This window comes from Aedes albopictus, chromosome 2, assembly GCF_035046485.1.
Source record: "Aedes albopictus strain Foshan chromosome 2, AalbF5, whole genome shotgun sequence".
Lineage (NCBI taxonomy): Eukaryota > Metazoa > Arthropoda > Insecta > Diptera > Culicidae > Aedes > Aedes albopictus.
Window position 1 is genome coordinate 348,936,698 of NC_085137.1, and position 27,503 is coordinate 348,964,200.

A 27,503-nucleotide genomic window follows, 5' to 3' on the forward strand; every position below is an offset into this window, starting at 1 on the left:
GATGTTCCAGGAACATTTTTTAGATAGTATTTTCAGATCTTTTATCTCTTATATCAATCAAATATCACGTTTTGATCGTCAGTATTTCACCTCTACCCGGGCTGTATAACAGATAAAACCTTAACATATTATTAGTTGTCTTACAACTTTAGTTTGTTTCCTACGTATTTCAATCATTTACATCAGGTAGAATGTCTTTATTGTGAAGAAATAATGAATCGTGTGTTTTTTTAGGGCTGGCAGAGGAGGTACGGGGCGAAATGGACACCCATCGGGGCATAATGGACACCCCTGCATATTTTATGCTAATTCTTTGATTACATCGATCATTTAAGTATTTTACCCACGGAGATCGATACCACAGATAAAATACTCCATCTTAGACAAGTTTACATAACATCAAAGTTAATTAAATAAACTTTAGGCTAAAATAATCGAATTGACTTTTTCCAAACTCTCTAAAACGCCTAACAGTATGCAATGCGCGTACCTTCATTCGTGATTACCAGTGTTCATTTCGCCCCAAATCGACCACAACATTTTAATTTCTATTTTGAGTAAATTCTAATCACAAATAAAATACTTTTATGCAATTCAGTATTATAATTTCAATTTTATACTACATCATAATGACCTATTTTTCCGTACCGGTTCATTATGCAACTGAAATGGGTTGCATGATGAAAAATAGTTGCATTATGAGCATTATGCAACTCAAATGAGTTGCATTATGAAAAAAAACATTGCATAAAACGTTGTATGGAACTCGTTGCAAAACTCGATTTTTCAGCACTCTTCGTATTTATCCAACTCGGCAAGCCTCGTCGGATAAATGAACGACTCGTGCTGAAAAAAACAACTTTTTGCAACTGGTCGCATAAATAACTATATCCATTGCTAAATCTACGTATACATGCAGATAAGGTAGCAATTCACTTGTTTTTATGGTGGACACACTCAAAAACTCGTAATACCTTATTTGCTGTTTCGTTGAAATTATAAGAATTTCACCACATGAAAAACATACTTCAATTTCAATGATATTTAGGTTGTTTTGGAGGCATATGAATGGTACTTTTAAAAAATAGAACGATGACTTGTTCCTTTACACTAATGCATTAAAAGTTTAGCATAAAAGTCAACGGTTTCGGCAAAAACAGGGGTGTCCATTATGCCCCGATTTCCCCTATTTATTTGTGCCCTTCCTCAAAATGATGAATTCCGAATAAAATTTTCAAGGGGGACCCCTCTTGACTTAAGAGAAAATGGAAATTTGTGTCAGCCTTATTCAGAAAAGCAACAGTTATATCAAAGCCATAATCGAATTTGGAAACTTATTGATGGCTCATATTCCGAAATTATGGATTATGTTAAACGTATAAGCAGAGCTGAAAAATATCAAACCTCTCAGGTGACTGCTTGACCACCTTCACTAGCACTGGATGCCAATCATTATCAAGATATTTCGGCAAATTTTTTTCTGCACACTTTAGCCTTTATTTTATTTTCATTGGTTATAAGATTTATGTAAAATTTGACAAAAAGGGCAAGCCAGTGAAATTTCTCATAATAAAACCCATTCAAATTCCAACCGAGTTCCAGAGCGCGAGGGCTCAACCAGTTACATCAAAATTGTGTGTAGTAATTTCAACTGCAAAAGGGGATTGTTGCTATAAAATTAAAATTTCCCTATACAACGGTGATTCATCCTACTGTATAATTACGTCTCAGGAATCTGAAATGGTGTGATTTGACAAGATCGCTTTAATTTTTATCAAGATTTTGTTCTTTTACGCATATTTATCGCTTGCATTGATTTTGTTCACCTTCGTAATTTCAGCGGTGAATCCAATTCTGATTCTGCAACACTGCTGGTAATCTTAGGTGTGATCAGAGACTATTTTCTTGCTGCCCGTTTATCTGGTTATCCAACATTTTTGATGATTTGATGTTTCATATGCATGGGTTTGGTTCACTTTTTTAACTCTCCACTTCCGGCGGGACACCTGGAACCGGTTCCGGAACACAACCGGTTCAGGTATGTTATTTGTGGATTGATTGATAATTATCGGTGACAAATATCGGAAACAGCTTGTTAAGCGTTACGCGTTACGACCTACTATTCTTCGATCAACATCATACGCATTCAGTTGGATTCACCCCTTTAACTTCGTCAGTTTAATATATAAGCAGTTCAGATATGGTCTGAAACTATTTTCCTGTTTTCCGTTTATCTGGTTATCCATAAAGCCGCTATTTGGTGTGTCACATGCATACCCAACAAACATTTTTGCTACATAAAAGTGGAAAAAAACACTCTTCAGCAAATTTTAGCTTACGAAACTATTATTCAGCTAGTTCTGTTTCTAGGGTAGGTTTGCTTCAGTTTTTTAATTGGTCACTTCCGACGGGATACCTGGAACCGGTTCCGGAACACAACCGGCTCAAATACGGTATGAAACTATTTTCCTGATGACCATTCATCTGGATATCGGAAAAGCCGCTCTTTGATGTGTCGCATGCATGGGTTTGGTTCACTTTTTTAATTGGCCACTTCCGGCGGGACACCTGGAACCGGTTTCGGAACACAACCGGTTCAGATAAGGTATTTTCTTGCTTACCGTTCATCTGGTTATCGAAAAAGCCGCTCTTTGATGCGTCGCATGCATGGGTTTGGTTCAACTTTTTAATTGGCCACTTCCGGCAGGACACCCGGAACCGGTTCTGGAACACTACCGGTTCAAATATGGTCTGAAACTACTTTCCTGCTTACCATTCAACTGGTTATCGAAAAAGCCGCTCTTTGATGTGTCACATGCATGGGTTTGGTTCACTTTTTTAATTGGCCACTTCCGGCGGGACACCTGGAACCGGTTCCGGAACATAACCGGTTCAAATATGGTATGAAACCATTTTCCTGCTAACCATTCATCTGGTTATCGAAAAAGCTGCTCTTTGATGTGTCGCATGCATGGGTTTGGTTCAACTTTTTAATTTGCCACTTCCGGCAGGACACCCGGAACCGGTTCTGGAACACTACCGGTTCAAATATGGTCTGAAACTACTTTCCTGCTTACCATTCAACTGGTTATCGAAAAAGCCGCTCTTTGATGTGTCACATGCATGGGTTTGGTTCACTTTTTTAATTGGCCACTTCCGGCGGGACACCTGGAACCGGTTCCGGAACATAACCGGTTCAAATATGGTATAAAACTATTTTCCTGCTAACCATTCATCTGGTTATCGAAAAAGCCGCTCTTTGATGCGTCGCATGCATGGGTTTGGTTCACTTTTATATTTGACCACTTCCGGCAGGACACCCGGAACCGGTTCCGGAACACTACCGGTTCAGATATAGTCTGAGACTATTTTCCTACTTCCCGTTCATCAGATAATCGAAAATGCCGTGGTTTGATGGGTCGCATGCATGGGTTTGTTGCATTTTCATATCCAGCCCCTTCCTGGGGTACCGATCCGGAACACCTAAATGGCCATAACTCCGGAACGGCTGGACCGATCCGAACCATTTTCAATAGGAAACAATGGGACCAGATTCCGCGTCGAATGAACCGTCGGTGGTGAAAATCGGTTGATGTTTACTATCTAAAAGTTAGGTGACCTTTTTTGTACACACACACACACACACACACATACGCACACACATACATACACACACACACACACACATACACACACACAGACATCATCTCAACTCGTCGAGCTGAGTCGATTGGTATATAACACTTGACCTCTCCGGAGGCTCTATCAAATTTTCGTTTTTGGAGTGAACATATAGCCTTTCGGTACACCTTGGTGTACGAGAAAGGCAAAAATAACCGAAAAAATATGAACATTTTTCAGCAGTTTCAGTGTTTTTTTATATTGCAGTTTGTCTGGTATTTTATATTGATTTTCAATTGATTTCAGAATGCTTTAGAAAAAGTGTTGTAAAAACGAAATGAAAATCGTGATAAAATCGAAAATAAAACCGTTAATTTGGGCAAGTAGTGATTAAAACCACATTATTAACAAAATTAACAAAAAAAAAAGACATTAAAACGGGTTATGTAACTTCGCCTATTTGGTATTCTCCTCTTCTCGGGATACTTGCTTGGTAGCTGTTGGGCATTCTATTGAATTATACCATTGTCCGTTTGACAAAAAAAGTTTATTTTACTGGTATTCTAAGAATAGTACCTTGTTGGTTCACTCTGGTTGAACAATTTAAAAAAAAAAAAAACAACAACAACAGGCTCCCAAAAAAATATTAGATAGTGTGTAAACTGAAATATTCTAAAAGAAATACCAAACTTTGAAACTAAATTTAAATTTTGTTAGTCGTTACGTGTTTCAGTAAAGAGTTTTTAAATGCGTTTACACGATTCAGGTTATATTGAACTGTTTACTTAGTCTACTTAGCACAATCAATTACTTATCGCTTTATTTTACGTCAATTCGCAATAAATGCAGAGTGATGCTTTGAAGAAAAGTTATTGTTGGCGCAACACACGAACGGCGTGGTCTAGGCGCCCTCAGTAGCAGCAGCAGCGCAGCGGTATATTCAATTACGAGAGTTTTGCTTGCCCTTTATTTTACTGCTAGCAGCAAGCAGCCCGGCGGCTATTGTAACATTCGCACTGGGCTGCGTGGTGCTAGCCCGTCAGCGCATCGCACATTGTGGCGATGCGCATTCAAAGATTGTCCGTACTATCGCTGCCGCTTATAAAAGCGGCAGCGTGATGATTGTAATGTTAGTTGTAAGCAAAGAATCACCACAGAGCAGGAGCACTGCCTCTCTGTGGTGCGCAATAAAACGTAAAGTAAGCGAATGAAAGTAGTTCGTCATCGTCTCTACTCCGGGAGAAAGATAACACAACGTGGGGCCTTATTCACCGCTGGACGAAACATTGGTGCCGTGACCAGGATGAAGGACACCCCGGAGGACCATCGGACGGACTACGAATTGCCTACGCCACCCAACAACTCACTATGGGTCGAGCCGTTGCCCACCGGATCGAAGCATCCGCTCCTTGGACCGTAGCGTCCCCTCGCCGGACCCCTGCGTCCACTGTTGGACCCCCGCGTCCCCCGTCGGATCCCTGCATCCACTCGTGTCGGACCGTAGCGTCCCCCTGTAGGACCCCAGCGTCCACCCGCCGGATCCTAGCATCCATTATCGGACCCCGGCGTCTACCATCGGACCATTGCCGTCCACCCGTCGGACCCCGAGTGTCCACTGCAGGCCGCGAGCATCATCGCCGCCTGTCGAATCTGCCACCGTCGGACCCCCAGCGTCCATCCTTGGGACCCCAGCGTCCAATTGCAGGGCTGAAGAGTCACCCTGTCGAGTCGTTCATCCTTGGGACCCCAGCGTCCACCTGCAGGGCCGAAGCGTCGACCTGCCGAAACCAATTTTCCTTCAATCGGACCGCCAGCGTCATCAATCAAACCATCCGTCGTCGTCGCAAATAGGAATCAAACAAGTGACTGGAGATATCCCAATCGTAACCACAGCAGTGTGAAGTGAGACAGCCGATCATCCCAATCAACCCAGTCGCGCGAATGATAACGACAAGCAGAAAAACTACCTGGCCGACTGCGCACATCGTCGTCGTCAACGTCCGAACAACTCAGCCCAGCCGAACGAGCTCCAGCGCAGCGTGCCGACTACCTGCAATTGAAAACGGTCGTTTTCGGGCGGGAGTATGTTGGCGCAACACACGAACGGCGTGGTCTAGGCGCCCTCAGTAGCAGCAGCAGCGCAGCGGTATATTCAATTACGAGAGTTTTGCTTGCCCTTTATTTTACTGCTAGCAGCAAGCAGCCCGGCGGCTATTGTAACATTCGCACTGGGCTGCGTGGTGCTAGCCCGTCAGCGCATCGCACATTGTGGCGATGCGCATTCAAAGATTGTCCGTACTATCGCTGCCGCTTATAAAAGCGGCAGCGTGATGATTGTAATGTTAGTTGTAAGCAAAGAATCACCACAGAGCAGGAGCACTGCCTCTCTGTGGTGCGCAATAAAACGTAAAGTAAGCGAATGAAAGTAGTTCGTCATCGTCTCTACTCCGGGAGAAAGATAACACAACGTGGGGCCTTATTCACCGCTGGACGAAACAGTTATTAAGATTTGTGAAAAAATTTCCAAAAAATTTGGAGAGTTGTAAACATTAAAGTTGTTTTTCTCTAAATCAAGAAAAAAGTACATGTTCCTTTTTGACTTAATGCCAAAACCGTTACTATCGAAGATAATAGAGATTACGCTAACAAGAAATTTCCATTTAATCGTGAGGAAATTCTACAACTATTCCAATATTTTTATACTAACCATGTTGTAACAGCTGCCTATTTCTCATCTCTCTCCACAGGATATGTGCCGTTGCGTATGCACCTAATGCGCTGTGGTGCACTCAGCTGGCTAGAAGCGCATGGGAGTAAAATGCCTAGCCTCTGTGTCTGTGAAGAATAAAGTGTTTTTACGGTTCTTGTAGCAGGTGTTCCTACTACCTACAACATAGTGGAATTGCTATCAAGACTGCTTTGTTTTAATTGAAACAAAAAAAAACAAGCATTGAAGCTGTGGGTAGCGCCCCACTTACGGAGAAGTGAAAGAAACTGCAGTTGAAAGTTGTGTTAATTGTGGCTGTGAATCGTACCATAAGGCCGGAACTTTTCAGCTCGAGAGGAATATACTTAACTTCGAAGAACTGAGGTATGTACAATACCAGATAATTGAGAGTAGCTATATGGGCTGATCCAACAGAGAACTGGATCATATCCGAAAATTAGTTATTCAAATAGAAAAACGAGAAAACGGACAAATTCATTATGCAATTTCTGCATCGAGTAGCATGACAATATTGTAATCAGCTCCTCGCTACAAAATTCAATTAACAATTGAACACCGTGAAGACCCAGCTTTGTTAATGCCAAACCGGGGCTAGTTCACCCGTTGCTGTTGGCGCGACAATTCCAATTAAAATCTGACTCTAATGGGAACCGATGTAACAAAATCTCTACTTCCGTTCTTTTTTTTGCCCACTTCCCCAATATTTCAAGCTCACCATCTCGTACACTCCATTCCGGACCACTGCTGATGAAGTGCTCTCAGAAGCTTACGATCTGTGATCCTATTTCGGACGCTTTGCTTTCGGATGGCATTAGCATGGCACTTCTTTCTCTTTTTTTTCTGCTTGTTGGCACGCTGAGCTGCTGCTAGGAGCTAGATTAATTTCCGGCTTCTTCATTACATGTAAGCGAACCTTGATTAGTGCTCGGTGCTTTTTCCGGGCGGAGGTAAATAGTACAAATTCATGATTTTTCCTTTTTGTTTTATTCATAGCCGCTCTGCACGTGGGCTGGGTATTATCTTTTGGTACGAATAGGCCCTCTCCTGTGTGCTATTTTATTGGAGACTATATTTGAAAAATAAACTTAAAAAAATGCAGATATTCTAGTCACACCAGCCAATATCAACTAAAATCTTTATAGGTGCTAAGTCCTTCTAACAATACTTCTCAAAATATTTGTAATAACCTTATGTGATCCTATTTCAACAGTTTATTAATGTGATGCAGAATAAGATATCACCTTAAGGAGAAACTTCAGAGAATACAAATATGGCTGCCACAATGGCCGACTTGTGCCCTACTCACGTTTTCAATAGCACCAATCTTGAAACTTTGTAAACAAATGCTCTCGATTTGTAAAAGCTGCCACTTTTTGGGAGTGAGCAAAGCCAGGAAAAACAAGTGCGGCTTGGCTCGATGCTTTGTTCGTCAGATTTGTGCCTCTAAAGTTTGTATGTAAAATTGCAATGGGATTTCTTGATGTTTCACCTGAACATGACTAGGAATACTGTATTGAGGGATTGTTCGACTTAATTGCCTTATAGTTATGAAGCATGAAGCTTATATACCGGTGTGTGAACGTCAGCAGCTAATTTACCGTTGAGCCATACAGAAGTACGCTATTATTTATGAAGCAGCAGGACGAACAAAAACTAAAGAGGCGTACCAGCCAACACGAAGTCGTATATGATGTAGAATAGGATGCTAAAGTGGAGGCCATATGCATACATGCTTCCACTTAACCGCGTGTAAAGTGTACGCATATCGCCTCCACTTTTGCATCCTATTCAACAGTAGGTATATGCGATCGTGTGATGGCTGGGGTTTTCCTAACAACTAAAGGGATATGTATTGGATAATTTAAAGTGTTATTTTGTCAAATTTAAAGCTTGTGTTACGATACAACACATATTTAAGCCTTCGATATTTGGCTAACTATATATTCGAGTTATATATTAAAGCTCGAACTTACTAGACTACCGTCGTTGGGGGTGACAATGGGTCAGAGGGGCGAGATTTGGTCAAAACATTATATGAAATATCACATCAATTATTACGAATCAAAAATTTTATGGTGGGATTCTCGTAGTTTCAGCAGTTTCTGTCAAAAAATTAAGTCTCTAGAACAATTAGTCAATTTTTGATAAATCCTTGAAGAAAGCTTGAAAACAAGGCCCTTATAAAATGCCTCTTTTAAGGCTCGATTAAACATCACACTTTTAGGTGGATTGATATATTTTAGAATTTCAAACTCATATTTATGATACATTATGTTATTGGTAAGTAGTATAAACCTTGACCAGAACTTTATTACCCTGCTTTTTTGTCAATGCGGAACAAATTCGGTTCCCTTGACTACACTCGTAGTTTCGAGGAAAATTGATGAACTCCAAATATGTACTTATCATTTGTGCATGCATTACCAAAGATCACATTCCAGTGATCGAAAAATTGTTTCGCGCTTTGGGCGAGTTATTGAATAATGAGTGTGTTAGTATGTGAAGACGTGGTGAAGCCACACCCCGAATTTTCAAGAACATAAATCTGAGGAACCAAATTTTGCACTGAAAAGTTGATCGATTGGTTGTTCGCTGGCGATAATCACCTTCACCTTAAAAACACTTGGCTATGAATATGATATACTTTCTTTATGAAATACTGGTCGGATTCGATTATCCCGTGTTATTGCCTTTCTCGTTCACCAGAGATGGCATGCTCCTCAGAGCGCTAAGTGAGAAGATAAAAAAATACACATTACACACAGCCTGCAAGATGAGAAAGAGTGCGTGTAAACAATTATCTTCTGCGTGGTCCGACTGCACGCGCTCGGCATCGTCGTCGCATCGCGCACGACGGTGAGCGCAGGAAAGCAAGAGAAAGTACTGTCCAACACACAGCTCACATCGCAGCGCTGCGCTACTCTGTACTGCTGAGAGCCTACAACTTGCAGCTCAGACAGCACAGATGTGTAGCACATTCCTTGAAATGAGCGAAGCTCACACAGAAGAAGCTTGAGCCCTGCGACGTCTCACACAGCTGGTGTGGCAACATACCTACACATTCGCACTCTCACGCAAAGCTTTACGGCTGAGCGATGTGTGTTTGTTGCCGATCCACATTCGTAGCAAAAAAGAGCGGCGCTCATTTTATTGAAGATGTGTACGCAGAGCTGTTTATCAGTGTATCTATGCCATCTCTGTCGTTCACCAAAGTAAACTGAAAGGCTATACATGTGCTCACTCAAAAAACGAATTTTCGATAGAAGGCTCGGCGGGTCAAGTTACATAAATATACGAATCATCTCAGTTCGACGAATTGCGATGATGTCTGTGTGTATGTATGTACGTCTGTGAACAAAAAAAGGTCACTCACTTTTTTAGGGCACTTCCCATTGGCCGATTTCGAACCGGAATTGATTTGCTATTAAAAAATGGTCAAGGCGTTCCGGAGTTATGGCCATTTCAGTGATCCGGACCAGAGATGTCCATATCCTCAGTGTACCAAAGAGGAATAGAAAATACACCACTCACGCTGTGTATCTCAACAGGAGCCCGTCTCTTTTATGTGGATTCATCATTGAGATTCGGATGCGCACAAGTATGGTGAGTAGAAATAAATCTCTTAGCTCCCTGAGCTGTGGGCCACATAACAGTGTGGTGAGAGAGCTTTAAAATTCTCTCCGGTGAAGGTGAAAAAAAAAATCCCCCCCGGCGCGCGCTACAGTGAGATTTTTGCACCAGAGTGCGCGCTGCGGTGAAACACCGGAGAGTTCTGGCCCCAGTGATACCATGGTGCTGATTCAGTGACTGCTGGGTGAAAACACAGGAGAGCGCGTGAGAGCGATGTGCGCGAAAGAGTGAGCCACACTCGATCCAAGGCGAATGAGCAAGAGCACACACTAGCACTTGGTCTACCGACCACCCAAAAACCAAGCCCCATCATGCGACACATCAATTCTTTTGCCGAGATCCGCACAGCCGAGTGCTCGGCAACTTAAATTTAACTGAAATATCGGCTGTTGCCGCAACCACTGTGTAGTAGGGCAGTCGGTTCAGCTTGTGAAATAACCGGCTCATCTTCGCGCACCGATATAGAATTTTTTTACAATAGCTGTTTGAGAGACACAAAGGTAGATCAGTCCGTTTTGCAGAGACCAGTGCAGTTACGCAGTAAGTGATGATGGTTTATTAGTTTTCAAATCAGCTCACAGTTCTTTCGGTTGGAATCCGTTGATATTGTTTATAGTGTAATTTGTGTAGGTAGAAAACAGAAATGTAAGTTTTTAATTATAATATTGTAAAAGAAACTGAACTAATTGGAATAAAATTTATAGCTTTGAAGCTGCCCAGTCCAGCAACTGCAAAAGCTGTTTTCCCACCCTAAAGTTACGCCAACAATCGGCAAAAAATCGATTTTTTCATAGCATAGCAGCACCTATGGGTGCCGCTGGCATCAAACTTCAAACGTCAAGTTTTTAGCCGAAATTCAGCAAATGAACTTTAACCGAGATTTGCACAGCCGATCTCGGCATTCTGTTTTAAGTGTGAATTTTGTGTGGAAATCAATACTGGAGACCAGAAATTCCACGATGTCGGTCCAAAATTTAAGATGGTAGCCTAATATTCAAGATGGCAGCTGTTTAAGAGTTCTTTTGGCTTCAAAACCATGCAACATGGGGTATATTTGGTATGAGGAAGATGTCTGGATTCCAAACAAGGCGATCAGAATATCCAAGATGGCGGTCTAAAATGCAAGATGGCGACTCGAAATTCAAGATAACGTTTGTTTAATGAAGTTTTAGGCCCTAAAATCGTGCAATATGTGTACCCGAGCAAAGTCCAACAACAAAATTACAGCGAATCGAAAAAATGATTTGTATTCAGCAACAAATTGATATCACATTTAGATATCATTTTATCTTTACTTAATTTGATTTCAAATTTTGCTTTCGGTTTGCTGTTAATGTGAATATCAAGTGTTACAATAGTTTTTGAATCTTTTAATAAACTATGTAAAGTAATTCTAGGGATATATCATTAGTGAAATTGTATTATTGAATTTAGGATTTAATATCAACCGATAAACTCTATATTTAACGATTTGTCAATATTTTTGCGCTGATAACAAAAACAGTTATCAATTTGCTATCATCAATAGCAGGAATGGTTTTCAATTTGCTGTCACATGAACATTTTTCTGCTCTCATTTTTGATGTTTTAACCGTTAAACGATCAAAACGACAACAACTTGAGTGAACAAAATTTGCAATATCACAACATCAAAATATGTTTTCAATTTGCTAACAGACTGCTCGGGTATACAGTCTCTTACCGATTTTGGCAACATGAGGTGAATTTTATGTTGCCAAAATGGGGTGTTGCCAAAACCGGTAAAAAATATTCGTGATTTATTTTCAATTTTTATGCGTTATTTTGGCTTATATTATAAATATGGACCATTTACAAGTTATAAAACGTTCCCTTTATGCGACGTTCATAGTTTTACAAATCATGGTAAAATTGTTGTTATGTATGAAAGACGATTTATCGGTAAAAAAATAGTTTGTAAAATATTTGTGTTGCAAAAATCAGTAAAAATTGTTGCCAAAAAACGGGTGTTGCCAAAATCGGTACGAAACTGTATTTGGTGTGACCAGAGTTCAAAAATGGCAACCATAATATCCAAGATGGTGGCTCCAAATTCAAGATGGCGGCTATTTAATGGAGTTTAAGTCCTTAAACCATACAATATGTGTATATTTGGTATGGGGAAGATGACTGAAATTCCAAAATGGCGACTACAATATACAAGATGCCGGACTTAAGTCCAAAATGGCGGTTTAAAATTCAAGATTGCAGCTTTTTCTTGAGAGTTTGAGCACACACGAGCAGAGGAAATTCATCAAAAACTTTTACCGGGTGTCTTTTTCATGAGCACACTGCCACGTGTTGATAGAAAAACGCGTGACACAGTCGGCCATGATGGATTTCGATTTGACGTTTGTCTAACACGTATACTACAGGTCGGCCTCGATTATCCGGGGGCTCGGTTATCCGTGATTCGATTATCTGGAGTAAGTTGCTCAATTATCCGGGTATAATTTATTTATGTTTTTTGTGTGTTTTTTTATTGGTTAGCATGTCAGTAAATAGTAACAGTAATAACTATTGATAACATTAAACCTGTAAACAATGGTTTTGAATTGGTAGAAGGATCATGCATAACAGCGTAAATAGTCGGATCCTGGAGATCTCAACCTGGTCTCATACTAACCAAAAAGTTGCGCGGTGAGTCAAAATAACTCTTCATTTTTCTTTCTCTCTGGATCTGCGTTCTTCTGGAACTGGGCCTGCCTCTCTTCAATTTTCAGAAGAGATTCTTAAAGGTCTCTCTCTCTCTCTTCTTGGCGTAACGCCCTCATTGGGACAAAGCCTGCTTCTCAGCTTAGTGTTCTATGAGCACTTCCACAGTTATTAACTGAGAGCTTCCTCTGCCAATGACCATTTTGCATGCGTATATCGTGTGGCAGGCACGAAGATACTCTATGCCCAAGGAAGTCAAGGAAATTTCCTTTACGAAAAGATCCTGGTCCGACCGGGAATCGAACCCGTTACCCTCAGCATGGTCATGCTGAATACCCGTGCGTTTACCGCCTCGGCTATATGGGCCCTTAAGTAGTGTGCGGTAGTTCGGCAGCAGCAAAGCTTCGCGCGCTCGCTTTGCTAGATTTTTGCGATTTTCTTTCCCCTTCTCTCTGCGGGGCTCCGACGACGGGACGCCAAGCAGTCAGTAGTGTGCGGTAGTTCGGCAGCAGGAAAGTTTCGCGCGCTCGCTTTGCTAGATTTTTGCGATTTTTTTCCTCTTCCCTCTGCGGGGCTCCGACGAAGGGACGCCAAGCAGTCAGTAGTGTGCGGTAGTTCGGCAGCAGCAAAGCTTCGCGCGCTCGCTTTGCTAGATTTTTGCGATTTTCTTTTCCCTTCTCTCTGCGGGGCTCCGTCGACGGGACGCCAAGCAGTCAGTATACACGCTAGTTCGGGAATACCCATTAAATGGGTCTTGAGTACCCATTTTTTGCTTCAGTATTGAGCTGTCAAATAATGGGTATTTTTCAACTTTCAAATAATGGGTGTTTTTCCCACATTTGGAAGTTGAGCCCACCAACCGTACAATGGGTAAATAATACCCCTGTATAATTACGACGAACACCGCCATTCTTCGAATCGTCTTTAACATATTTGTTCCTGTTTTGTTGAAACCGGTTGAAACTTGCAAAATAACACATTTGTAATCCAGGACAATCCGACAATTCCTTGATTCTTGTCCGTCGGTGTATCAAGGCGGTCGGTGTGTGATGCGGTGAAATTCGGGCAAAATTTGGTGCTGGTCGACATCAAAATAAGGCCAAAGTTCCGTTCCGGAAGCTGGAAGGTAAGTTCCTGATCATTTTCAATCAATGAAAAATGAACGAATTTCTTTTCTTAAAGCTTATGTTGATTAATTTTTAGGACCGAGCAACGCCGAATGATGGATATCGCAAAACCAGACATGGAAGTTTGACCCAATCGGCTCCGAAGCCCCGTGCTGTACGACTCAAATGACTTTATATTTATTTTATAGATAGCATATGCATAGAATGTATTGACAATGCTTAGGAAAATAAAATTTAAAAGCAAATGCTTGAGCAAATAAGGGCCCATATAGCCGAGGCGGTAAACGCACGGGTATTCAGCATGACCATGCTGAGGGTGACGGGTTCGATTCCCGGTCGGTCCAGGATCTTTTCGTAAAGGAAATTTCCTTGACTTCCTTGGGCATAGAGTATCTTCGTGCCTGCCACACGATATACACATGCAAAATGGTCATTGGCAGAGGAAGCTCTCAGTTAATAACTGTGGAAGTGCTCATAGAACACTAAGCTGAGAAAGCAGGCTTTGTCCCAATGAGGACGTTACGCCAAGTAGAGAGAGAGAGAGAGAGAGAGAGAGAGCTTGAGCAAATGTAATGATAAATGCATTTCTTTTTATATTTTTATTAGTAATTACGTTTACAGCTGGCCCGGCCAAAAAATTTCGGAAAATGGGGCTTTTTTACCCATTTTCTTATTAAAACACAATGGGCCCAATATACCCATTTTTTGAAGTTCGAGCCAAATACCCATTAATGGGTAAATGGCGAATACCCATTAAATGGGTTAAGCCACTTTGGTTCGAAATGGGTACTAAAGTACCCATTAATGGGTATTCCCGAACTAGCGTGTAGTGTGCGGTAGTTCGGCAGCAGCAAAGTTTCGCGCGCTCGCTTTGCTAGATTTTTGCGATTTTGACGTAGGACTACGTCTTTATTTTCTATACCGGGGTACACTTTGCAAAAACGAAAAATCGAGCATGTAACGAAATTATGAAAGATTTCAAACGTTAATAACTCAAAAAGTAATCGATGGATTTTTCGGATTATAGCTCGAATCGATAGGAAAACTGCACAACAATTTGCTACAATACTTGAAAGTTACTATTTTCAATCATAAACTATTGAAAAATTGAAAATTGTTGACCCATTTTTTCACTGACCAATCACGTGCAAGCAGAATTTTGGATTTTTCCTTGGGGTATAAAAGCATTCTGCTTCTTCTCATCTTCCATTAGTCTTCTTCGATGCCTCGAGGAGAACGCATCAGCGGAGCGCTCGTGGAGTATAAATTATAATCTTCTTCTCGCTTTCGCTCAGTGTTCTTCCGTGCGTCGTCGAGTGCGGTGGGGTCGGCGAGAGCGCTTTTGCGTTTCGCTTGCCCATTCTTCACCACACTCTCGAGCGTGGCAGACGGACGGACGCTGCCAACCGAGCAGTAGCGGCGGCGGTGAAATCAAATTTTCATCATCGGAGCCAGCACCATCGTCGAAGCAAGTTATCTCCAAGATTTAAAGCAGATTTGATTTTGCGAAATCAAATTTAAACAGTCCTTCTAAGGGCTAGAAATCGAATTTTCCACAGGAGTTAATAACGAATTTTCAACAAGTGCCGACATTTTAACAAACAACTGGAAAAGCGCCGCTGGGCGCGGTAGACGCACCGCCGGCTACCGAGCAGGTGGCAGTGGCTCATTCGCCTTTTCCCAGTGCGGCAGCGGATGGGTAAGACTGCAACTGGGAATAATTATTTACTTCATCGGAGCTAAACCGGTCCCGCGTGAGTTACAATTTCGACAGGAGCCAGCATCTTCGATGACCAAATTCCTTCTGAAAGTGGACCACATTTGAAATCAAATTTAAACAGTCCTCATAAGGGCTACAATTCTGAATTTTCTGCAAGAGTTGTTACCGAATTTTCCTAGAAAGTGCCGACATTTCAAACCAACTACGAAGGCGTCGTGTGGAAATAAAATCGGGCTTTCTCGCATCTATGATAGATTTTAAATTGAATCTACCGAAGCTGAGTGATATGAAATAATTAAAATAAATTAAATTATATAAAGAACATTAAAAATCATCAATTTTCTTCAACTCAGAACATTTTGGATTGAAGGAATGAAAATCATTGACCGGTGTTGCCAAACTTCAATATAATTTTCCACCGCAATAATTTGAATTATTTTTTCTGATTTGGCCAATAAGCCTTCAAGAAAATCGTATAAAACATAAACAGTCAAAGATAATTTATGAATAATGCGCTGTCTACATATTAGAATTAGTTTAATAATGTTAAATAATTATTAACTTGTGCTACATCTCTTTGATTGCAGGTAAAACTGCATGGCATCACTGATTTTGACCCCTCTCTCATCTAGCCAATCACGTGCGAGAGGGGAATCCAAATTTTTGCGGCGTATAAAAGCTAACTGCTTCTTCTCATCTTCCATCAGTCTTCTTCGATGCCTCGAGGAGAACGCTTCAGCGGAGCGCGCTCGCGGAGTATAAATTAAAATCTTCTTCCTCGTTTTCGATCAGTATTCTTCCGTGCGTCGTCGTGTGCGGTGGGGTCGGCGAGAGCGCTTTTGCGTTTCGCTTGCCCATTCTTCGTCACACTGTCGAGCGCGTAAGATGGTCGGTCGGACGGACGGACGGACGCATCGCTGCAAACCGAGCAGTAGCGGTGGCGGTGAAATTTTCATCATCGGAGCGCGTCATTTGCACTTCCACCATCGTTGAAGCAAGTGATCTCCAAGATTTCGAGTAGATTTGATTTTGCGAAATCAAATTTAAGCAGTCCTTCTAAGGGCTATAAATCCAACTTTCCACAAGAGTTAATACCGAGTTTTCCTAGCAAATGCCAACATTTTGAAACAAACTACTGCAAAAGCGCCGCTGGGCGCGGTGGATGCACCGCCGGCAATCAAACAGATGGCGGTGGTTCATTCGCATTTTCCCAATGCATTAGCGGATGGGTAAGACAGCAACTGGGAATAATTATTTACTTCATCGAAGCTAACCCGGTTCCGCGTGAAATGAAATTTCGACATCGGAGCCAGCACCATCGTCGAACAAATCTCTTCAGCAAGTTGATCACACTTTGGTTTCGCGAAATCAAATTTAAACAGTCCTTGTGAGGGCTACAATTCTGAATTTACTGCAAGAGTTATTACCGAATTCCCCTAGAAACCAACTACTACGAAGTCGCAGTGCGGAAAATAATGATTAACTTTTGAGTGAAATTTCTATCGGTAGTTCTGAAAAGGACTGAATGGTAAATAAATAGGTAGGAGACTTGGCAGCAGCCTTCGAAAATTGATAGTACTGCCTTTCTTCTCGCCAGTCGGTTTCTAACTACTTTCTTCTTATTCTTCTACCTTTTGACCAACCAACGTGCCCTTCTCGCCGAACGCCGTTCTTCAGGCCCTTCTTGACGAACCGTGCCAGCAACAATAATATCGTTTACCGAAGAATGGGCCTCCGATTGCCCCAGTCCTTTGGAGGCCCACGGCCTCTTGGTCTTAGCATGGGAGCAGCAACAGCAGCGGCATCGGCTTCACTTTGCCATTGGAAAACCACCATCTGAGTTAACGCCACCGATGCCGTTCTGAATTTGATTAACATAAATAGCTACCGAATTTCACCTTAAGTATGCAATAATTGAACGATTATTGTACAACAAATAAAATTAAACAGCCCTTCTAAGGGCTTCGAAAATGTTTCCCACAAGAGTGAACTGAATAATTTTCTAAGACGATGCGCCGAGTCACAAATGTGTCAAAACCGACTTAGTCTCCAAGCCAAAATGTTGCATAAAGTGGAATAGTGTAAATATAATAGCTTCTTGTATCATTCATGATACATTCCATATGAATTTACATAAACTTTGCGAGTGGATCGCAAATTTGCAGACATTTTACTACTCTGAAAAATTGCAAATTTGATGAAGTAATGAACATTATTTTCCAGCCAAACTTCAATGTATATTGTGTCCGCAAAAATCAAAATATTCGAAAAATCTAAACGAAATGTGTATGGTTTATAGAAATACTTAGTTCAATAATTAAACATTGGCACATCCAGTCCACCAATAAGCAAAAGTTTATCGATGTACATGTTCGAATGTTTTGTGCATCTCTTGATTTCTTATAAAATTAACGGTTTCAAGGCAATTATTTAACGGGAAAGATTATCAAAATGACAAGTTCGCTTATTAAAACATTTTAAAATTAACTACTTATTGGTCCGCGTTTTGTCGCGTCTATTTATTACTGTATAAACCTGCAAAAGCAGAGATATTGTGCGTGTGGATCTGACATCTACATCAATTTTATTTGCAAACTATTAGCGCCAATAAAACTTGAAGGTCTCGAAAACTACGGTTGGCCCACTGAAATTCTTCTAGAAAATTCACTCACTGTAGTTTCGAGGACAACAACATAGTTCAATAAAAGAGAAACTAGCGATTACCTGGCGGGCCGCTGCCGATAGATGACGAACCAAGAAAACCCAGAGCTGGGTTGGTATGCAGGTTTAAATAGTTGATATGGAATGAATCGGTTCGAAAATAATTAAATTCTTACCGTTTCAAACAGAATGTTCTATACTTGATCAGAATTTGATTTAATATAATGTTTCATCTTGTGTAGGGATTAATATACTGTTCTATCTACTATCTACTGTTCTAATTTCTATCGGTAGTTCTGAAAGGAATTTTTGGAAAATCAGATATATTCTCCCTGGTACAAAAGTTACAAGAGCAATATTTATAGTACGCAGTTCTATCATATACTGTTCTAGGATATAATATCTCTTCAGCATGATTCATCACGCTATTCAAATCATAGTAGTCCTACGTCACCCTTCCGTACAACCCCTAGGGCTATAGGGCACTGCATTGTTTTGGTTTTGTATGGGATTTTGACGTTTCTTGGCCTTGTTGTTTACAACATTTCTGTAAGAGTAAAAGAGAAGGAGAGAATTTCATGCAGTGCCCTATACCCTTGTAATTTTTTTCCTCTTCCCTCTGCGGGGCTCCGACGAAGGGACGCCAAGCAGTCAGTAGTGTGCGGTAGTTCGGCAGCAGCAAAGTTTCGCGCGCTCGCTTTGCTAGATTTTTGCGAGAGTGAGTTTTTGGAGGCAAAGTGTACAGGCCGCGTTTTCATTCGGTCGTCGTCGTCGTCTATTTGACTGCTCATCTTCGTACGGGGCGATTTATGATACGATAAATGCAACAAACAACATTTTTTGCGATTTTAGTCAACAGACATTGAAATGTTCGTCACGTCAAGTGTCGGCCCAAGTTCCAATGTCACGTTGGTTCAAATCACTTTATTTTCTCTTTCGTTAATTTTCGCACTTCGAAAACTATCTGAATGGTTCGTCATCTTCGATGTCGGCATGTGTTTTGTTTTAGTCCAAATGAAAATAAGTGGTTTGATATTAATAGGGTTGCATGAATCACTCCACTTACCAAAGTGAACTCATATCATGCGCCCTTTCCCCTCCCCACTAACAAAAAGTCCTTCCCATGACAGACGTGGAGACGCAGAGGTGATCTCGGTCTTTAGTAAGCAACGCACGTCATAATAACATTCCTTTCCTTCCTCGATGACCGTAAGGACGTGGCCGGCGCCGTTATTGACCTAATAAAGTTTGGAATTCTCGAAGATGCACATTGAGGACGGTAAGCTACTCCCAAGCTCCGTCTGTTGGTTCATTGTGCAACTTCGATTGTTCTGGTCAATCACGGAGTAGCAACTACGAATAGTACGGTCATCTATGCTCATGCTCATGCTCGGCTATATGGGCCCTTAAGATTCTTAAAGGTGCTTTCCACAATTCAACCACATCTCGAATTCCTCCAGTAGTTAGTTTCTACGAGAATCCCATCGTGAACACTTCCAGGAATGCCTTTTTCAATTCCTATTATAGATATTTATGTAATAAGTTGCAAAAAGTTGATTTTTTCAGCACGAGTCGTACGAGGCTTGTTGAGATGGATAAATACGAAGAGTGTTGAAAAATCGAGTTTGCAACGAGTTCCACACAAAATTCTATGCAATGATTTTTTATTATACAACTCATTTGAGTTGCATAATGTTCATAATGCAACTCGAATGAGTTCCATAATGAACTTTTTGCAAATTCTCATCGTAATAGGCTGTTTTACCTCACGTAAATCTGCCAGGAAAAGGTCTACTTTCCCACACCAAACTAAGTAGCAGTGCTGTAATAGTAGTTTACGCAACAAGGTGCAGAATGAAGATTTTTACAGCACGAGTCGTACACTTATCCAACGAGGCTTGCCGAGTTGGATAATTACGACGAGTGCTGTAAAAGTCGAGTTCTGCGCTAAGTTGCGTACAACATTTTTTTGCAATTTCATAAATTATCAATTGTGGATATTCTTTAACAAAACTTTCTCATCAAACTACACACTAATGTTCACAGCCATGCCTTATAAAATCTGATCATGGCAGGTTATACTGTGCAGTTGTCAATTTTTCAAACTGGCGCCCAGAAAGTATTAAGAAGTTGGTCAAAACTGAAAACAGTGCTGTAATGGTTCATTACGCAACGCAAATCAGTGCTGTAATGAACCATTATGCAACTATTTTTCTTTATGCAATTCATTTCAGTTGCATAATGAATCGGTACGTAAAAGTGGGTCATTATGATACCTAATTGTATAAAAAATACGTTATTTTATGGAATATTTTATGGAATCTCTACAAAGTCTTTTAGAATATCGTCCTGGGATTCGTCCAAATGTATTTTTTGTTTTGTTTTGGGATTCCATCAGTAGTTCCATTTGAGATTCTAGAAAGAGTTTTATTCCTGGTACTCTTCCGGGAAACCCTTCTGGGATTTGTCCAGGACTTTCTCCTGTAGTTCTTTTGGTATTCTATTCCTACAGAATTTCTTCTGGAATTCCATGGGCTTCTGCTAGATTCCCCCCAGAATCTTCTTTAGAATTTCTTCCGGATTTTTTTTACTGGGATTCCTCTAAGAACTTCTTCTGAAAATCCTGCAGGAGTGCTTTCTGGTAATCATCCAAGATCTTATTTTGCGTTTCCACCAGGATTTCTGTTTGAGAATCCTCCAAGACTTCCTGCTAAAAATTCCCCAGAAATTAAGAAAACTTAAAGAACTTCCTTCTGGCACCCTTCCTGGAAATCATTTTGGAAATGTTCCATGAATTCTTTCTGAAAGTCCTGTAGGAGTTACTTGGCGCCCAGGAGCTCTTTTTGAACTTATAACAAATTTCAAGAGTTTTTTTTTTCGTTCTAAGAGTTTACCCGGAGTATTCTTCCAGGAAAATCCTCTGAAATTTGTCAAGGAATTTTCGTTGAAATTCATTCTGGTGAATTTCTACAGGAATTTATCGATGGGCTTCTGTTGGATTCCCTTCAGAATAGTCTTAGGTATTTCTCACAGATTTTTATTGGGATTCATCCAAAAACTCCTTCCGGAAATCTGCCAAGAATTCAAGCAAGAAATCCTACTGTTTTTTTTCTAGATTTTTTTATAGGATACAAACCTCCATGAATTCCTACTGAAAGTTTTTAAGGGAATCACCCGATGTGTTTTCTTCCTGAAGCAATCTCCAGATGGAATGCCAGGATTAATCCATGCAAGAAGATTCTAGAAGAATCTGCAAGAGGAAATTCTGGAGGAATTGCCATAACAAATCTTGAAAAATCAACATGAAGAATTCCTGAAACTATCAATAGATGGAGCTTGTACAGGAATTCTAAGAAAAATATTCTGATGCACTCCCCACATTGAATTGCTGGTGAAACTCTCAAATAGTGTAGGAGTCCGTAGATAGAATTTCTGGAAACTCCAAAGGAGTTTCTGGAGGAATCTCCAAAAGCATTTCGTGGAGGAATCCACTGCAGAAATTCCTGATGGAATCCCCAGATGGAATTTATAGAGGAATCCTCTAGAGAAGAAGGTATGATTAACAATATTATTGGTAGCGAAAGTTGATACGATTCAATAGAAGAAATTAAACCTGTTCGGATTGGGAGAGGCGTTCCGTTCAGGTTGCGACCAAAGTTTATCACTGTAGGACAACATATTCTTTTTGAAGGAAAAAAAAATACGGCTTAAACACAAACTTAGTGGAAATTCTAAACCCGTGGTTAAGAGTACAGATTCCAGTTCTACTACAGGCAACCGACCTGTGTCATGATTCTGATTAGGATGCGCCACATTTTGCACAAGGAACTTGAATAGCGGCTGCTTTTTCAGAAATTTAGAAAAAAGCTTCAAAGTCACGAAAACCCAAACACCCAATTCTAATCATACTGTGTTTCGCAAAACGCTCACAAGGTGGCGATAGTGAGTGAACATCAATCAACACCGACGATAACGCCGTGAGCAAGCGATTTGCGATCAACAGAGTATTTGATTTGAACAAAGATTCGAACTAATTGTTAAACAGATGAATTATAGAAAGTGAGTAGAGCGAGGCGTCTATTTGTCTGTGGTATAAATTTTCACCCGCAAATAGAACATCAAAGAAGTATCACCAATACGAGATAGCTAAAAGCAAACGAAAAAAAAAAACGATTGGCTCGATTATCCGAGTGATTTGATTATCCGGAGTGAAGTTTTTTTTTTTTTTTTGAGTCTCCGGCAGCGCTTGAATCTGAGTGAATATGAAGAAAACGACCAGCTACAGGGGATACTCAAAATAACTGGGATAGGTAAAATTTTCACTTTTAAAAAAATGTTCAACTCGCTGTAACTTTTCGAAAAGGGCATCAAATATTCTCAAATTTTTACTGTAAGTTCATCAACTAGTTGTGTATCAGTAGTACATTATTTGGAAAAGATCGAGCCATTCTACACGAAGTTATAAAGGTTATAGAAAAAGGTATAATTATCCGATAGCCAACTTTGAGTTGTTATATCTCCGGATTCAATTAACCGAATGCAATGAAATTTTGATCATTTATGACTTATATAATGAGCTATTAAAAACTTTTGACTAAACTTAAAATTCTTTACACGGAAGAAAATAATTACGATTGGATTATTTTTCTAATATACCACCAATTTATCCAAAATTTCATCATCGTTTCAAAATTCAAGATAGTAATTATAGTTCATTTAAATTCCCTCTAATTAACTTCAATATGAATATGTTTTGAAAGGAAGTAACAAAATAACCGGCATTAAATTGAAAAAGTAATGGGATGCATATGAAAAATAGATAAATATACTAAAAAAACATACACTTATTCTAACCGTAATAACTTTTTTTCTTATTAATAATTTCAAATTAAGTAAACTGTTTCCCAAAGTTCATAATATTAGTCATAAATGATCAAAATTTCATTGCATTCGGTTCATTGAATCCGGAGATATAACAGTTCAAAGTTGGCTATCGGATAATTATGACTTTTTCTAGAACCTTTATAGCTTCGTGTGGAATGGCTCGATCCTTCCCAAATTTTGACCACTGATATACAACTAGTTGATGAACTCACAGTAAAAATTTGAGAATATTTGATGCCCTTTTCGAAAAGTTACATCGAGTTGAACATTTTTTGAAAAGTGAAAATTTTACCTGTCCTAGTTATTTTGAGTATCCCCTGTATCAGCGCCAGCAACCACTACGAACGAATACGCAAAGGGAGCGAAGAAAACCCGAACCAACTGTGACTGCTGTACCTCATCGGTCGGTTCGCTTGTGAAGCAAACTGACTGGTGATCGTTCATGCTCAGTTGCTGCGGTGAGTGTGAAGATGGGGAAATGATTCAGTGGTTTTATTTGTTGCTCAAAATTCGTAAAAACAATCATTCTGTTGATATGGGAATGTTGTACGTGACTATTGTAATCGATTTAATTTGAATTTATGTTATTTGCACTGTAATAACGGGATAAAAACTAAGTATATTCATTGCCGTATACGCCGGCGAAGAGAAAGATTCAGAGAGCCTCCACGCATATGAACCACCGTTTCTCACTCTCAGTAATAAAATTGATTGCTCATGCTCCCACTTGCTTCTGAAGCATGTTAGCCAATGAAGGTATACAGCTACCGCTCTGGGTTGAACAGCGTCGGTCAAAGAGGAGCAAATTTTGCTTCGTCCAGGGGAAAACGCTTCATTTTGCAAGCACTGGTCTCCGGATAAACGAGTTCGACCTGTACTACACAATTCGCCTGTAATCCTGTAATTATTGTTTGCATCATTCAGCAACGTGTACACTGACAAACGTCAAAGCGATCGAACACTTGAGCGAAGTGGAAGGATCGCGGAAATCAAATAATATTTGAAGTGATCGTTAAAATGCTTGTGCCAAGACGTTATGAAGAGTGTTACGTCTGTTTGTCTGTGATTGAACCTAGCTACCAGTTGGAGAGAGCACCTCGAGACTTTGTTGAATGGAGAGCAAGTGAACGCGTCGACAAAGAGATTAAGCATTAGTGACGATGGGCAAGCTCTGGACTCCCCGACGCTAGATGAGGTGAAAACGGCTAAATAACAGTAAGGCTGCTGGGAGTGACGTACTACCGATTGAACTCTTCAGACGAGGTTTACTGGAAGATATGGGAAGAATAACAACTACCTGCTATCAGGCTGGAGGGCCTCGTTTATCCTGTTCACCGAGGCGAGGAATAACAGTAACACTCCTCAACTTGGCTATAAAATTATACGGATCGAAACGTCGGAGTAAGAGAACATAAGGTTGTTTTTGATCTCACAATCGGACTGAAAAGCCAAAAAATCCTAAAATATAAAATTATGACACGTTTTCTGTTCAACAGATTGAGACCGGTGGAGCAGTTCATCATCTTAGCTCATGAGAGTGGACACCAGAACCAGCTCGATCTTCGAGAAGGAAGCCATCAAGAACTTCTATGGCAATTTTTAGGGCTTGCATAGAAGAGTTTCATTAGAATTCTTAAAAATTTCCCAAAAGAAACGCTAATAGCTATCCCTGTAGGAATCGCGGGAGAAACCCCCGGAAGGATTGTCAAGGTTTGAACTTTGGCTTTGGCACTTCTTTATATTTTGTATATATCGTCTTCTTGATGTCTAGGTAATCACCCATGTGGAGACGGCAGGTTTTATAGATTAACTAGAAGTTTGTATTTATTTCCTGAAAATTAAATTATTATATAGTTGAGACAAGCATATGTTTCACTGCAGATATTTTGAATCCCTGTGCTTCCTGTGTATTCCTCGAGGAATCAGTTTTCCCTCAAAAGACACATTTCTTTTCAACCACGATCCCCCAAAAACAAACGAATACACGGCGCACAAAATTCATAAAGGCACATTTATATCAAATTCAATCAAAAGGCACATCTCATTACAAATTCAGAATCTTCCCATTTCAGCTTTCCCATTTCGGAGAAATTTTTTGATGTTCTCCCATTCGGAGACGTTTAAACGTGCTCCATTTCAAGCGCAAAAGCATACTGTTGTCCACCAGGGGGATTTGTGAGCATGATGATAAAACTTCCTGCCGAGAGCGATTCCATGTTCCATAATGAAAATAAACATTTTCGCTGTTGTTAACCTTATAAGGTTATTCGTATAAATTTATACTTAAAAGAAAAACCTGTCACGCTCAGTATAATCTTACTGAATACCTGCGCGTTTTAACGCTTCAGTAATATAGGCTCTTCCATCACTTAACATTTAACATTAAAGTATACATATTAACATTGCACTGATCATGTAGGTTCTGATACAGCAATATACATCGATTTAATGCTGATATAATATGCACAGAGAAACAATATGTATATAATGTTGGATAATTAATCATGATTTGGGAAACTCACAACGCCAAACAATATAAATTATTAATTGGCAGAACGGTGTGTAACTGCCTCAGCCTAATTGAAATCGGTCGTAGGGAACCAATTCGCGACCCTTCATGGAATACCCCAGCAACGCGACGGGCGGTGTTTTTAATGTTCAGTGATGCTCCCGCGCTACAAGAGAAATCTAATTTCGTGACAAGTGCACAAGCTTCACTGCCATTTCCTGGTGTTTTCGTTATTCATGTAAATTATCTACACACGTAATGTGACAGCTATACTGTGCTGTGTACGCAATGGGAGCGTGCTTGGTGGAAGGCAAAAGACGTGAAGAGAAGAGAACAGATTTTGCCAACATGTTACAGCCGTGGCAGTCAATTTCTAGCAAAAGGAAAGCAATGTTGCAGATTTTATGACTGGACATGGAGGACACTGATCTGAAATGCGCCATTGTTAAAAATAAGGTGATTTTAATGCAAAGTTTATCTAATTGAACAACTTTGAAACAATACCTGAGTAACCATTCTGTTAAAGCTACATACAACTGTGTTCATAAAAATAGCAGTGAAAGCTAATTTTCATACAAAATAGTCAGCTTTGACATTCTGTATTTTTGTTCTCCTATGACCGACTGAGCCAAAACATTGACAGCGAACTGGGTCTCCAGTTAGCCTAGTGTTTAAGGCTATGGATTAGGGCTTTCAATTTTCCCGGGATTCAGCTTCCCGGGAAACGGGAAAGAATTTAACGATTTCCCGTCCGGGAAATAAAAAAAATCAAATTTAAACGAGAAATGTGTTTTTATTTAATAAAATAGTTTAACAGCCATCGTGTGAATTCATTTCCGATTGTGGACTGTGCAAAACATATCAACTTAGGCGAAATTTAAGGTTTACACTTTACCGTCAATACGTTTAAAGTACGATTTCAAGAAACACAAGATGTTGAGATTTTGATCTGAAATACTTGAACGGGTTTTGCTGCAAATGTTTGTAGAGGATGAGAAAATTCTCTCGCTGTCCGTTGAGGTCGGTTTCAGTGTCTTCATATGATCAAGAAGTCCTTGCAGGTTCTGCGTAAGCTTTCCGTTGAGTTCAAATAACGTCAGCTCTTTCTGCAAAATCTTGCTCAGATCGCAGGATTCAGCAGTCGAAGAATTTGGTTCAGCAAACTCTTGAATTGCACTTTCCAGCTCTTCTTCTAGCGTGCAATTTGATGTACCCTGATGAGCACTGTTTCGAGTATCCGTGAGTTCCTGGGCCGGCATCACCTTTACCAACTTGCTGCACTCTTTCCTGATGAACTTTAACAGCAGCGTCCTGGCGAGAACAGGTAGCTCAGTGCTAGAGGAGGTGCTTCTGTTATTCAGAAATCGCATCACTGACACCAGTTCTTTGTTACGCCTCTCTCCGATTCGCCGCAAGATTGCGCCGTAAAGCTCGTCGGCAATCGGCGTGCTTTGTTGTTTGAGCTTATTGAACAAAAAACTGAGGGTTCCTTCGGCGGTCAAAATAGTGGCATCACGTCGTCCAAGAGCATCCGAAGCTAATTTAATCGGCTGCAACGCATTCATTAGATTCCGAATTGCCTGCACTTCCTTACTCGACAAATAGTAGCTCTGATTAAGTTCCTCAAGCGTTTCTTGAACACACTGCCAAACCATCAAAAAACGCTCAAGCATAGTGTAGGTACTATTCCATCGAGTTTTCACATCTGGCAATAGTTTCAATGGTTTTCCAAATGCTTTAACAACTTTTTCTTGAAGCACAGCGTTTTTCACTGGGCTTTTCCGGAACACTTTGATCACCTTTCGGATCTGCTTCAAAGTCCCGGAAAAACTGCTCATGTAGAGCCCTATAAGGTTGAAATAATTACAACTCATTGAGACATACATACCATTTAACGTTAAGTTTACCTTTATCGCCCAACTCATCACCATCGAGGTCCAATTCGTCATC

The 27,503-nt window shown here is 40.4% G+C and overlaps 1 protein-coding gene across 3 annotated transcripts in view; it reads left to right on the top strand.

Annotated features, from left to right (window-relative positions):
- The window catches only part of LOC109430795 (G-protein coupled receptor dmsr-1), a 505,508-nt gene that overhangs the window by 133,836 nt on the left and 344,169 nt on the right, over positions 1-27,503 (top strand). For 2 of the 3 annotated variants that reach the window (XM_062852690.1, XM_062852692.1), the window contains exon 2: positions 6,369-6,712. The exons of the other annotated variant lie outside the window; for it this stretch is intronic. The gene's annotated coding sequence lies outside the window, so the exon portion shown is untranslated. The remainder of the gene's footprint in view (positions 1-6,368; positions 6,713-27,503) is intronic. 3 annotated transcript variants of the gene reach the window in all.